Here is an 11,616-nt window from a genome sequence, read left to right as displayed (position 1 = left end):
TAACCTTTCCGTCCCTTTTTAACCCAACCCCACCAACCCCATCAGATTTTCTTTAAATCTTCTCTCAGTTTCTCGAACCTTCCTCACCTGTTCATATTCCTCTCACTCTCTCTCCTCAATAACTGAAAAACCCCAATTTCTACTGACCTTTCACATATTCGCCTCTTCATCTGATTTCCTTCCCCTCTTTCTCTCTCTCTCCTCTGAAATTGAAGAACCCTAATTTCTACATTTCTCTCACTTTCTCTCTTTCTATCAACTGATCTACTTTCTCTCTTTCTCTTTATCAAAATCTCTCATTCTCTCCTTTCAAGAACTTTGCGATTCACTCTCAACTGTTCATATAAACCCTAATTTCTTGGGTCCTCTTTGAAAGTTGTCAGTTAGGGTTTTTTTAAACCACTTCTTAGTAGATCTGAGATAGCCTCTAATGATATATGCGAGTTGCTTTTTGGAGAATCTGATATGGCATCGGAAGAAGAGTCTTGGTTGCGTCGTAAGTTGGATCGATACCATAACAATTCTTCTTATAATTCTTCTTTGAACTTGACTTATGTACGCCGGAAACCTGAAGCACCGACTTCGAAGTTCAGAACGCTAGAGCTTCATTTCAGTTCTGAAGATGAAGCCTCTGGATCTGGGGTTTCTGTGAGGAAGAAAATCATCTTTGATGATCCAAGTCCCCCTCAAATATGTTGACATTGGTGATAGTGATGATGTTGTTGTACATTTGGGGGATGCGGCTGCTGTAGATCAGTCTTCCAAAGAAGCTTATCTACCTAGTTCATCAATAGGAAACCCTAAAAAAATAGGGTTCTCCAAAAAAAATGATGCTACCCATTTATGGTGAAATGTTCCTAAGCCCTTGTCTTACTTAAATTTTTTAAGTTCAATCTATGTGATATGTTCATATTTTTGTTTTTTTGTGGTGAATTTTGCATGTGGGTTAGGATTTATGGTAGGATCTTGTCGTTTTCTCTGTGATTTGTTAATTTTTTTGATTTTTTGTGGTGAATTTTGCGTGTGGGTTAGGATTGCTGGTAGAATCTTGTTGTTTTTCTGTGATTTGTTAATTTTTTTGAACTTTCGTGGTGAATTTTGCGTGTGGGTTAGGATTGCTGGTAGAATCATGTTGTTTGAATTTCTCTGTGATTTGTTCATATTTATGATTTTTTGTGATGAATTTTTGCGTGTGGGTTAGGATTGCTGGTATATGCTTTTTTGTTTTGTATATGTGATTTGTTCATATCTCAATAGCCATGAGATGATCATCTTAGGGTGATCCTTTTGTCGACGGATGTTCCTATTATACTCGTAGTCTCTGAAGGATGAGAACCCACACTACAAAAAAAATTGGATACGGAGGCACCTCATTGAAACAAGTTGCCTCAAAAAGCCCCTTTTAGAATCACATAAACATGGTTGCCCCTAAAACATATGTTTTTTAGCGTCAAGTATATTGTGGTGCATCTAAAAATACATTTTAACATCACATGAATGTTGGTTGTCTCTAAAGCCATTTCATTAGCATCACCTGAATATTAATTGTCTCTAAAGCCATTTTTTTTGCATCACATGAAGTTAGTTGTCTCTAAAGCCATTTGTTTTAGCGTCACATAAATTTAGCTGTCTCTAAACCCTTTTTTTTAGGGTCAAGTATATTGTGGTGCCTCTAAAAATGCATTTTAGCATCACATGAATGTTGGTTGTCTCTAAAGCCATTTCTTTAGCATTACATGAATATTGGTCGTCTCTAAAGCCATTTTTTTAGCATCACATGAAGTTAGTTGTCTCTAAAGCCATTTGTTTTAGTGTCACGTAAATATTGGTTGTCTCTAAAGCCATTTTTTTTAGCATGACATGAAGTTGGTTGTCTCTAAAGCCTTTTTTTAGCATCACATAAACATGGTTCCCCCTAAATTTTATGGTGTTTAGCGTCAAGTATATTCTGGTGCCTCTAAAGAATCATTTCAGCATCACATGAATGTTGGTTGCCTCTAAAGCCATTTTTTTGGTGTCACATGAATATTGGTTGTTTCTAAATCCATATTTTTAGCATCAGATGAAGTTAGTCTTATTTTATTTTTTAGATAACCGGGTATTTTTATTTTTTACTCTTAGAAAATGGTAAATAATTTGGTGTCAGGCCTTTGTGATTGATTCGATGAACAATGTACTATAAGTTAATGAAATAAAAAAGTAGTTGTAGTAGACAATTAGTTGCTAATTAGCTATGGACTATACATTGGCATGTTATTTTCTCCTTTTTTTTTTGTTTGCCCAATAAAGATGAAATTCCAATATTCCATTAGGCTCTAAAAACACCATTAGAACCAAACGTCAACTTGCTGCGACAAACTAACATAGGTCAATATCACACAACCCCAATCAAGGAGTAGTAGTTGCAGCATAAGCAACTAATTACAAGAAAAGATTTTGGTTTAAATCCTCAGAGACTTAACAAGCAACCTAAAAACAGTCTCTAAACACACAACCAGGGGACCTAGTAATATTATCAAAGACGATCCTAACCTAGCTGTCCAAATACAATAGACAAATTCAGCAAACGTAGCAACTAAAAGTTCAGCCCAAGTAGATTTCCTTCGAAACATCTGGTTGACAATTTGACATTACTACTTTCTGCATCAAAACCAGCATCAGCTCTTTGACACTTCAGCGAGTGCAACAAAGAATTCCACACAGCAACTGAGTAATGGTATTCAAAGAAAAGGTGTTGTCTTGACTCACCAGCAGCTTTGCAGAAGACACATGGAGAGTCAAAAGCACATCCTCAACAAGACAACCTGTCCTTAGTAAGCAAGCGATCCAAGATACCCGACCATAAGATATATAAACCTCGAGGAGTAGTAGCATTCGGTACAGACCAGAAACAGAGAATTGATGCAATCACATGATGTCGAAGACATACATATATTTAAATTCGCCTACGTAGTCTTTAAGAAATTTTAATCATTTTGCAAGATAGAAGAGAAGAACACAAAGGAGATGATAGATACAAATATTACCTGAATGTTCCAAACTGAGAATCCATAGCTTCAATAATCTGAACCAGACCATGGCCATGGAAATCAGGGCACCACGCCTACCAAATAATCACCTACATCCAATGTTAAAGGCACTAGCAAAGATATTGACTCTCTTAAGCCAGTGCCAGCACATGATATGCCAACTGCCGAGGCCGTTCTATATTGAACATGTGGATTATTATTAATGTGAACCCTGTGCACGTATTTAAGCCCAAGAGCCCGCTTCCCAAGCTCCCTACAAGCCCACATTTTATTCCCGCCAGTCTCCTGATCACTAGCCCGATACCCCCCAAGGCCCAACTAAATCATAGCGTGACAAGCCCACTAGCGTCCCCACCTATTCAGTTTGGATCTCTTACCCTTTCATACAGACTAGCCAGATTATTCCATTTGGTCCAATGCTTCTCACCCTATGACTATTTTTTTTTTCGATAGGATGAAATAAATTTAATTCATAAGGGATAATCAAACGATATTCACAATTAATTTAATTAATAAATTTGCTCTGATTCGACTTAACTTTAGCTGATACATCCTAACATCCCGATGACTACTTATTACCTATCATAAATTATTTTATTTTATAAGGGAGATCTGTGACTTATATATATGTCAAAGATAAATGTGAAAGAATAGAAATCGAGGGTTCTATTCTATTTATGCACTTTACAACAAATTAAAGAGCCCATAATATCAGATAACTCAGAATAGTCTCAACTCCTAACAGTAGGCGTTTTGCTAAAGCATTTTTATCAATGTAAAATTGAATTTTATTAAATGAAACAGTTATATGATTACATCTACAATAGAAATCAAAACTAACAAGAAGTACATAACAATCTTGATCAAATAAAAATCTAAATCGGCAAGACCATGTTCATAAGATTAGACACTTCAATAAAGCTTCATGAATTCATAAAGAAAATCATTCATAGAATATGATACATTTCCCTCGTAATATATAATCGCCATCTTCATGCCATTCATCCAAGTTTGAAATAATCAACTCCAAGTTCATCAAGGGATTTGGGGAAGAAGTATGTCAGGAGCTCCTCAACTGTAAATTCTCATCTACTTAATAGTCCAAAGCATTGAACATTTCATAAAAAGCAATTCGATTAACAAATAACTAATTCACTACCACATAAAATTAGTAGACAAGAGAAAATTCAAGCCAAACAACAGAAGCAATTCAATTTGCACAAATAACAAGATCTAAAACGAAATAAAACAGCACAAAAATTAATTAATTAATTAAGCACGAAAACAGCAAATGAATTCGATCATTGAGATGGAAAGAAGATAAAAGAAAATGAAACGGAATAATACCTGTTTTTGTTTTGATTCAAGCCCTTAAACCACGAAATCAAAAAACCCTAAATTGATTTTGATAGTGCTAACCTCTGAAAATTCCTTTATCATATGCGAATTAAGGACGGATTTGAGAGATTAAATTTTGTGGCCATTAGGCAGCATAGGCGGCAACAGTGGTCCGGCTTCAGAAAGAGAGGAAGGTCGTTGGTGACGAGTGAGGAGGAGAGAGGAGGAGAGAGGAGGATCGATGGTGAGAAACTGAGAACTGAAAAGCATAAGGGTTTTGTTTTTGATGTTTGGAGATGTCGAGTAATGAGACAAAAAACCAATATTTGACATCCCGCCTTTGTAATTTAATTCCCGCTTATAGTTTCAGTACATTATGCATATCCTTTTTCCTCTCTACTTGTTTTTTTTTATATATAATTAATTTATTTAAAAAATGCAGTCAACTACTCCCTCCGTGCTAAGAAGTTTGCTACATTTTCTTTTTTGGGTTGTCCCAAATTGTTTATTACATTTGCTCTTTTAAAAACATTGGACCACTTTTAATTAACTCTATCAATATTAATTATCCTAACCAATATTTTAAAAATAGGGGACCACCTTTGTCTTGTAATGTAAAGTACGGGATCACTTTTGTCGTGTAGTTCATACATTGGCTAAGATTGTATTTAATCTTTTAGTGATGATCAATTTATTTATTTTATTATTTACTTAATCTATTTTAATCAATGCACTATAAGACAAAGGCTTTAAAAAGTGAAATTTTCTCTATGTAGCAAATTTCTTGGGACATAGGGAGTATTATTAAGGCCGCTTTAGTACTTTAAAGTGTTCACTTTAGGAGCGCTCCTTTTTTAGGGGCTTTTTTTTTTGACAGGATTTTTTAGGGGCTTTAGGTGAGTTCATTTCGTTTGAAATTTTCTAATCTTATCTTATCTAAATTTTTATTATCTGATCTGCATTTTTCTTTTATGATCTTATCTGATTATTTTTTGAATAGGCACAAAAATGCTTTAATAAGTTGAATCGAACACAACCTTTATCTAAATTTGTTGAATATAATTTATTAATGCTTATTGACACTAGTTAAAAATGATTAATACCAATTAGATGAGTTTAAAAATAAATTTTACTTTGCTAAGAAAAATGAATTTTACTGATTAGAACTTATTTTGATTAATAAACCTATTTTCAGTTAACTAATTTCCACTTATTTTTGCTGAACTGATTTTTGTTGAACTTAATTTTACTTTAAAACGGATGTTTATGAATTGAAACTGATTAAAACTTAGTGTTGTCACTATTGAAACCAAGCATTCATTTCAAAAATTGAACCAAGCAAGGTCTAAATGAAACCGTCTTTTAGTTCGATTTCTCATACGTGACAACAACTTTTAAAAACTCTTCTTAGTAGTTACTTTTAACATCAAGAATCTGACGTGGTCGTGGTTGTGATGAATACTTAGAGTTAGTTTTATTGTTTGATTTAATATGAATTATTTTTATTTTTTAAAGGGAAGAAAGACTTCATTAATGATAGCCATATGGTATCTACGAAAGAGGACCAAAACAACTAATACAACAGATATTGAACCAAAAATTAATTCTAATTCAACATAATTACAATCGGGAGTAAAATAAAACATTGAAAAATACTCTATTAATCTTCCAACACTGTCTACCGCAGCTTGCCACTACAAGCTATCTTTACGATTCTTGGTAGTTCTTGAATCGAAGAGCACTTAATCCAACTAATTGTACTCCCTGATCTGAAACCTAATTCGGTGCCCGCACAAACCACCATTAACAAACTCGACTTTCCAGTGTCGGTAGATCCTACTACACTGGGGCAGAAACCCTAACTCCCACATACAAGGAATTAAACTTAAATCCCCACTGTAGGGGAACTGACTATTCAGGGGCGGTTCTTGGCCCATGCAGTATAGGCGACGGAATAGGGACCCTAAAATAGAGGGGCCCCGAAATATTTATATGTATTAAATGTTTGAAAGAAAAACAAAAGGAAAGCATTTGGATCAGTGGTAAAGTAGTAAGGAATTGGGCAAAGAGGCGCGAGCTCAATTCTACTTAGGAGCAGTTTTTAATCCCCAATTCCCCATTAATGGCTACTCTATTCTCTCTCTCTCTGATCTAATATGAATTCTTCTTATTATACTTCGTTGGTTTTAAAGTTATAATTAGTCGAATCCGATGTGACTCGATTTGATTTTTTTCTTATCTAAACTGAATATTATTACTCTCTCCGTTCCATAGTTTTTAGTGCATTTGAGTTATTTACACTATTCACATGCAGAGATAATCTTCTATATATTGATCAACATATAAAAGTAAATATAGTCATGTGGGGTCTTGTTTGAATTGGCTTAATGAGTATAATATTAATATCCAGTTGCAATAATTTTTACAAATATGTAATCACAGATATTTATGACATAAAATGTGCGTTGAGAAGCGTATGAACAGTGAAATGCACAAAAAATTATGGAATAGAGGGAGCATATAATTTCAATTTTTCTAATCTTAGCTAGTTTGATCAATTTTAATATAATCATTTTCAAAATAAGCATTATAATGCTATATACGTTGAAAAGAATGCACCTTAGGTTGCGTTTGTTCAACTTAATAATAACAACTTGTACATTTTTCTTTTATAACAATAATATATTATTATTATTACATAATAATAATGATGATAAATAATATATAATATATAATAATAATAATAATATAATAATAATAATAATATAATATAATAATAATAATAATAATAATAATAATAATATATAATAATAACTTAATAAGGAAGAGTCCCAAATAAATTCAAATTTAGATTATTGCTGTACAATTGAAATTTCAAAAACACTTTTGAACAAAAAAAGGAAATTTCAAAAACACTTCGTACTAAACAAGACGATGTACCCCGTATAGGGATGCTAATCGAGTCGAGCAGCTCGCGAGCAACTCGAGCTCGACTCGGTCAACGCTCGGTCAAAACTCGACTCGAACGACCTCGACTCGGCTCGAAACCTTAATGAGCACGAGTTGAGCAAGAGCCGAGTCGAGCAAGACCCTGCTCGACTCGTTAAGCTCGCGAGCAGCTCGATAATTTTTTTTAAATATTATTTTTTAAAAATAATGTTTAATTTAATAAAAAAATTATAAAAAACTTGAGATATATGGACCAACTAACCAAGCCTCTAATAATTTTTACTTTTGTGGTCCATATCATAAACTAAGTAACAAAAGTTTTTTTTTTTTAAATAAACAAAAGAAAAGATTTGTTTGAGAATTGAAAGAAAAACCCTAGTCCCTTATTTCCCTCCAATTCCCAGCCCAGCCGTCTTCTCAGTTGTCCCTCATTCTCTCTCTCTGACTCTCGGCTTTGCTCAGCAACGCCGTTCTCACGTCGGTCTTCAACATCACCTTATCACCGACGGCGTAAAATCTCGTCACTAACGCAAAAACTCAAGGTTTTCCAATAAGTTTTTGGTGTTTTCCGACCAGTATATGACAGGTACACGTTATTTTTTTTTCGGTTGTTTTTCCCTTTTTTGATTTAATTTTCTAATTTAGATTTATTATTTCGTTTTTTTGATTTAGTTTGCGCACAAGTTTTTCGATTTATTTATGAATATGTTTGTGCGATGTGTTGTGAATTTGTGATGTATGTTGCACTGCTGTGTATTGTTCGACTTTTCTGTGGAGTAGTTTGGTGTGTGGTGTGTTGTGCTGTCAAATATTATGTGTCACTTCTATCTGATTATAGAAATTAGAGACTCTTGTCCTTAATGCACTATATTCTGCTTGTAACAAGGAATGGCTGCTTGTGGAGAAATTGGAATCATATTCCTCTTTCCTCTTATCATGAAAATGTGCTGTTAAAATTAGATTGGATCTAGCTGGCCTTATAATTTATGAAACTCTTGTGAGAGATAACTATTATATGTGCTATCTTTGTGTCAGTATTTTCTTGTGACTATGTTGTTAAGGTCCATTAAGCAGGGGCTCAAATCCTGATTTCTGAAATGTGAAGCCTTTGCTTACAATCTGATGTTGTGACTTGTAACTTGTGACAAAGGCACTATTGACCTGAACAGAATTAGTCAGATGAAAGATTGTGCTTATGGTGTTTGCTAGTGTTATCGTGATTCTTGTATGTGTACCTAATATAGCATTAAGATTTATACAGTGTGCTCTTTTCTGCTTTGGCTTGTATTTATCGAGCTGGAGTATTGGATGACTTGCTAACCACCCTTCACTAGGGGTTTAAACTTTAAACACATAACATTCTTTCTGGCAGATCACACCTTCCTCAAGTATAGACTTTATGCTCCAAGGAAGAGAGGCTGTGTCACCTGTGTGTGATTTCTCTGATGACCTCTATTTCCAATTTCTACTTAGAATGGGATCTTGCTCAGTGCTATCTAACTAAACATGAGACTATGAAGCTACAAGACAAGTTTGACCTGCTTCATGCATTTTTGTTTATGACTTATCCTCAGTGTTTGAGGATCCTTCTTCTTCGGATGTTAAACCATCACTATGTACCATCTTTGCTATTTCAAGATCTTTTCGTGTCAACTGTTGTGGTGTTGCTGTATACTTGCTGTTGTACAATAGCAACAATAATTTTTTTTTTATAAAAAAATATAAATCAAGTGCTGCGGTTGTTAGGAAAAAACTGGAGCACTTAATTCACAAGTGCTCCGGTTTTCTGTTAACAACCGGAGCACTTGATGTATTTTGAATATATAAAATTCACAAGTGCTCCGGTTTTTAATCTTGTAGTTGTTCTCTGTCCGCTCCTTTTGCTGTTGATGTTGTTGCAACCCTATAACTTGCTTACATAGTTGCTACCTGAATCCTTCTAGTTGTGGTTGTGCTGCTGTTGTTGCAAATAAGTATTTTTAGTCAATCTAGAAAGGTTTGTGCTGCTGACTTGTTGATGTTTGTTTTTGCACGATCATTGTTGTTCATGTACTTAAATTTTGTGTTATTGCAGCGGTTGCTATGCTTTTTAGTTGTTTCCGGTGCAAGTTGTCGTGCCATTGCGTGCTACTACTACCGGCTAAGCCAATTTTTGTATAAGTTATTACAGCTTTGTTAAACTAATATTTGTTATTAAACTAATATTTACTATATGCATGTGTTGCAGGTGCTTGCGGGATCCAACTATTCAAACAATTGAAGAATAATATGAGGAAGAAAATAGCATAACACTAACAAAGACTGAGGCAATTGAAAAATGAAATGACACTATTCAAACTATTAGATATCTTTTTTTTTTCTCTCTTGTAGTTTCCAATTTCTTTTTATTGTAACAATTGTGAACAACCAACGAGACATGTTAGTTGATTAAGGTGTTTATATAAATGACAATTATTTATTTATCTATATAGTAGCTTTTTATTGATTTATTAAATTGTTTTGTTTGTTTACTTTTAGTATTAATATAGCATATATATGTATTAATTCATAAATCTTAAACTATAAAATGTGTAGTTGCCCCTAATAGTTTTAATAAAAATGTCAAAAGTTGTACCTAAAAACATCCTTTAGCGACTAACTTATGGTTGCATTAGAGGCAACATATAATTAGAGATGGATTATTGTGCCTCTAAATATAAGTGGTCTTATCAGCAATATAACTTGTGTGCCCCAAAAAGGTGGCATTAAGGGCAACCTATAATTAGCGACATACTTATGATTGCCTCTAAACGTAAGACGCTTTAGCAGCACTGTAACTTGTGTGCCTCAAAAGGATGAATTAGGGGCAACCTATTATTAGCGACAAGCTTATGGTTGCCTCTAAACGTAAATGCTTTTAGTAACACCATAACTTGTGTGCCCCTAAAAGGTGGCATTAGGGGCAACCTATTATTAGCGACAGACATATGGTTGCCTCTAAACATAATAGTCTTTAGCCGCACCATAACTTGTCTGCCTCTAAATGACGCATTAGGGGCAACCTATAATTAGCGACAGTCATATGTTTGCCTCTAAACTTAAGAGTCTTTAGCAGATACCATATTTGTCTGCCTCTAAAAGGTGGCATTAGGGGCAACCTATAATTAGCGACATGCATATGGCTGTCTCTAAACATAAGAGTCTTTAGCAGCACCATAACTTGTCTGCCTCTAAAACGTGGCATTAGGGGCAACCTATAATTAGCGACGGACTAATTAGAGGCAACCAAAAAATTATTTCTAAACACCATTTGAGGCTACAAAGATATATTTAGATGCAATTTTGGATTGCCTCTATATGTAGTTTTTTTTGTAGTGCCACTATGTAGCATCTACGTCGAGAATTCAAGTATACGTCATTACTCCGATCCTTTGTAGGAATTACTCGTAATAACGAACTTGCAAAATAGATATCCTAAAGAAAAGAGATTCGTTGTTCTTGAACCTGCTTCACCTTAGTTATTAATTTGTGATGAAGTTTGCATGTGAATTAGGCTTGCTGGTAGAATATTATTTTGTTCTCTGTTTTTTGTTCAAAATATTTTTTTTATGAACATTGACTTAAATATGAGTGATAAAAAGATGAAATATGATTGAATATATCTTGCACCAATTATCTTGTGCATGTTTAATTTGATTTTCTTTTTTTGTCACTCATTTGTTTGATTGAATGATGAACTGTTTTTTACTTAACATTAATATGAACTGTTTTTTTTTACTTAACATTAATATGAACTGTAACGTGTTGTTTTCTCTATGATTTGTTCATATTTATCATTTTTTCTGATGAAGTTTGCATGTGGGTTAGGTTTGTTGGTAGAATATTGTTTTATTCTCTATTTCTTGTTCAGATTTTTTTTTATGAACATTGATTTTGGGTTAGGATTGATGGTAGAATATTGTTTTAAACTTTGTTACTTGTTGATACCTTTGATTTTTTTTTTCACATTACATGTGGGTTAGGATTGATGGTAGAATGTTTTAAACTCTCTTACCTTTATGCTAAAGTAGATTGTTTTTGTGCACATTACTTTTACTTTTGTGCATATTGTTTTATGCTGAAGTAGCTATATGTTTTTAGATTATCATCTCATGTTACTGTAACAGCCCGCACTTCCGAGCTACTAGCTAATTACACTTAACATTCATAAATCTCAATCAATACTTAATAAACCTCGAATTAAATATTTACTCGCAGCGGAATCATAAGCTATAAAACGATTCTGGACCTATGGGTCAGGACCCACAAAAAATCATCCTAA

General features: G+C 33.8%; 2 long non-coding RNA genes across 2 annotated transcripts; one reads left to right on the top strand and one right to left on the bottom strand.

Moving 5' to 3' along the window:
• Positions 1 to 2,216: 2,216 nt before the first annotated feature.
• LOC109136278 (uncharacterized) lies at positions 2,217 to 4,772 on the bottom strand. The gene is made up of 2 exons (XR_007274932.2): positions 4,377 to 4,772; positions 2,217 to 4,104 (listed from the first exon to the last, which is right to left on the bottom strand). It is a non-coding gene; the product is annotated as an uncharacterized LOC109136278 (long non-coding RNA).
• Positions 4,773 to 7,612: 2,840 nt separating this feature from the next.
• LOC109136279 (uncharacterized) lies at positions 7,613 to 9,782 on the top strand. Its single transcript, XR_002041158.3, has 2 exons — positions 7,613 to 7,902; positions 9,544 to 9,782. It is a non-coding gene; the product is annotated as an uncharacterized LOC109136279 (long non-coding RNA).
• Positions 9,783 to 11,616: the final 1,834 nt, after the last annotated feature.

The sequence above is a fragment of the Beta vulgaris genome, chromosome 1 (genome assembly GCF_026745355.1).
Source record: "Beta vulgaris subsp. vulgaris cultivar EL10 chromosome 1, EL10.2, whole genome shotgun sequence".
NCBI classification, from domain to species: Eukaryota; Viridiplantae; Streptophyta; class Magnoliopsida; order Caryophyllales; family Amaranthaceae; genus Beta; species Beta vulgaris.
The sequence above is the reverse complement of the archived record's forward strand: the minus strand, read 5'-3'. Positions and strand labels throughout refer to the sequence as shown.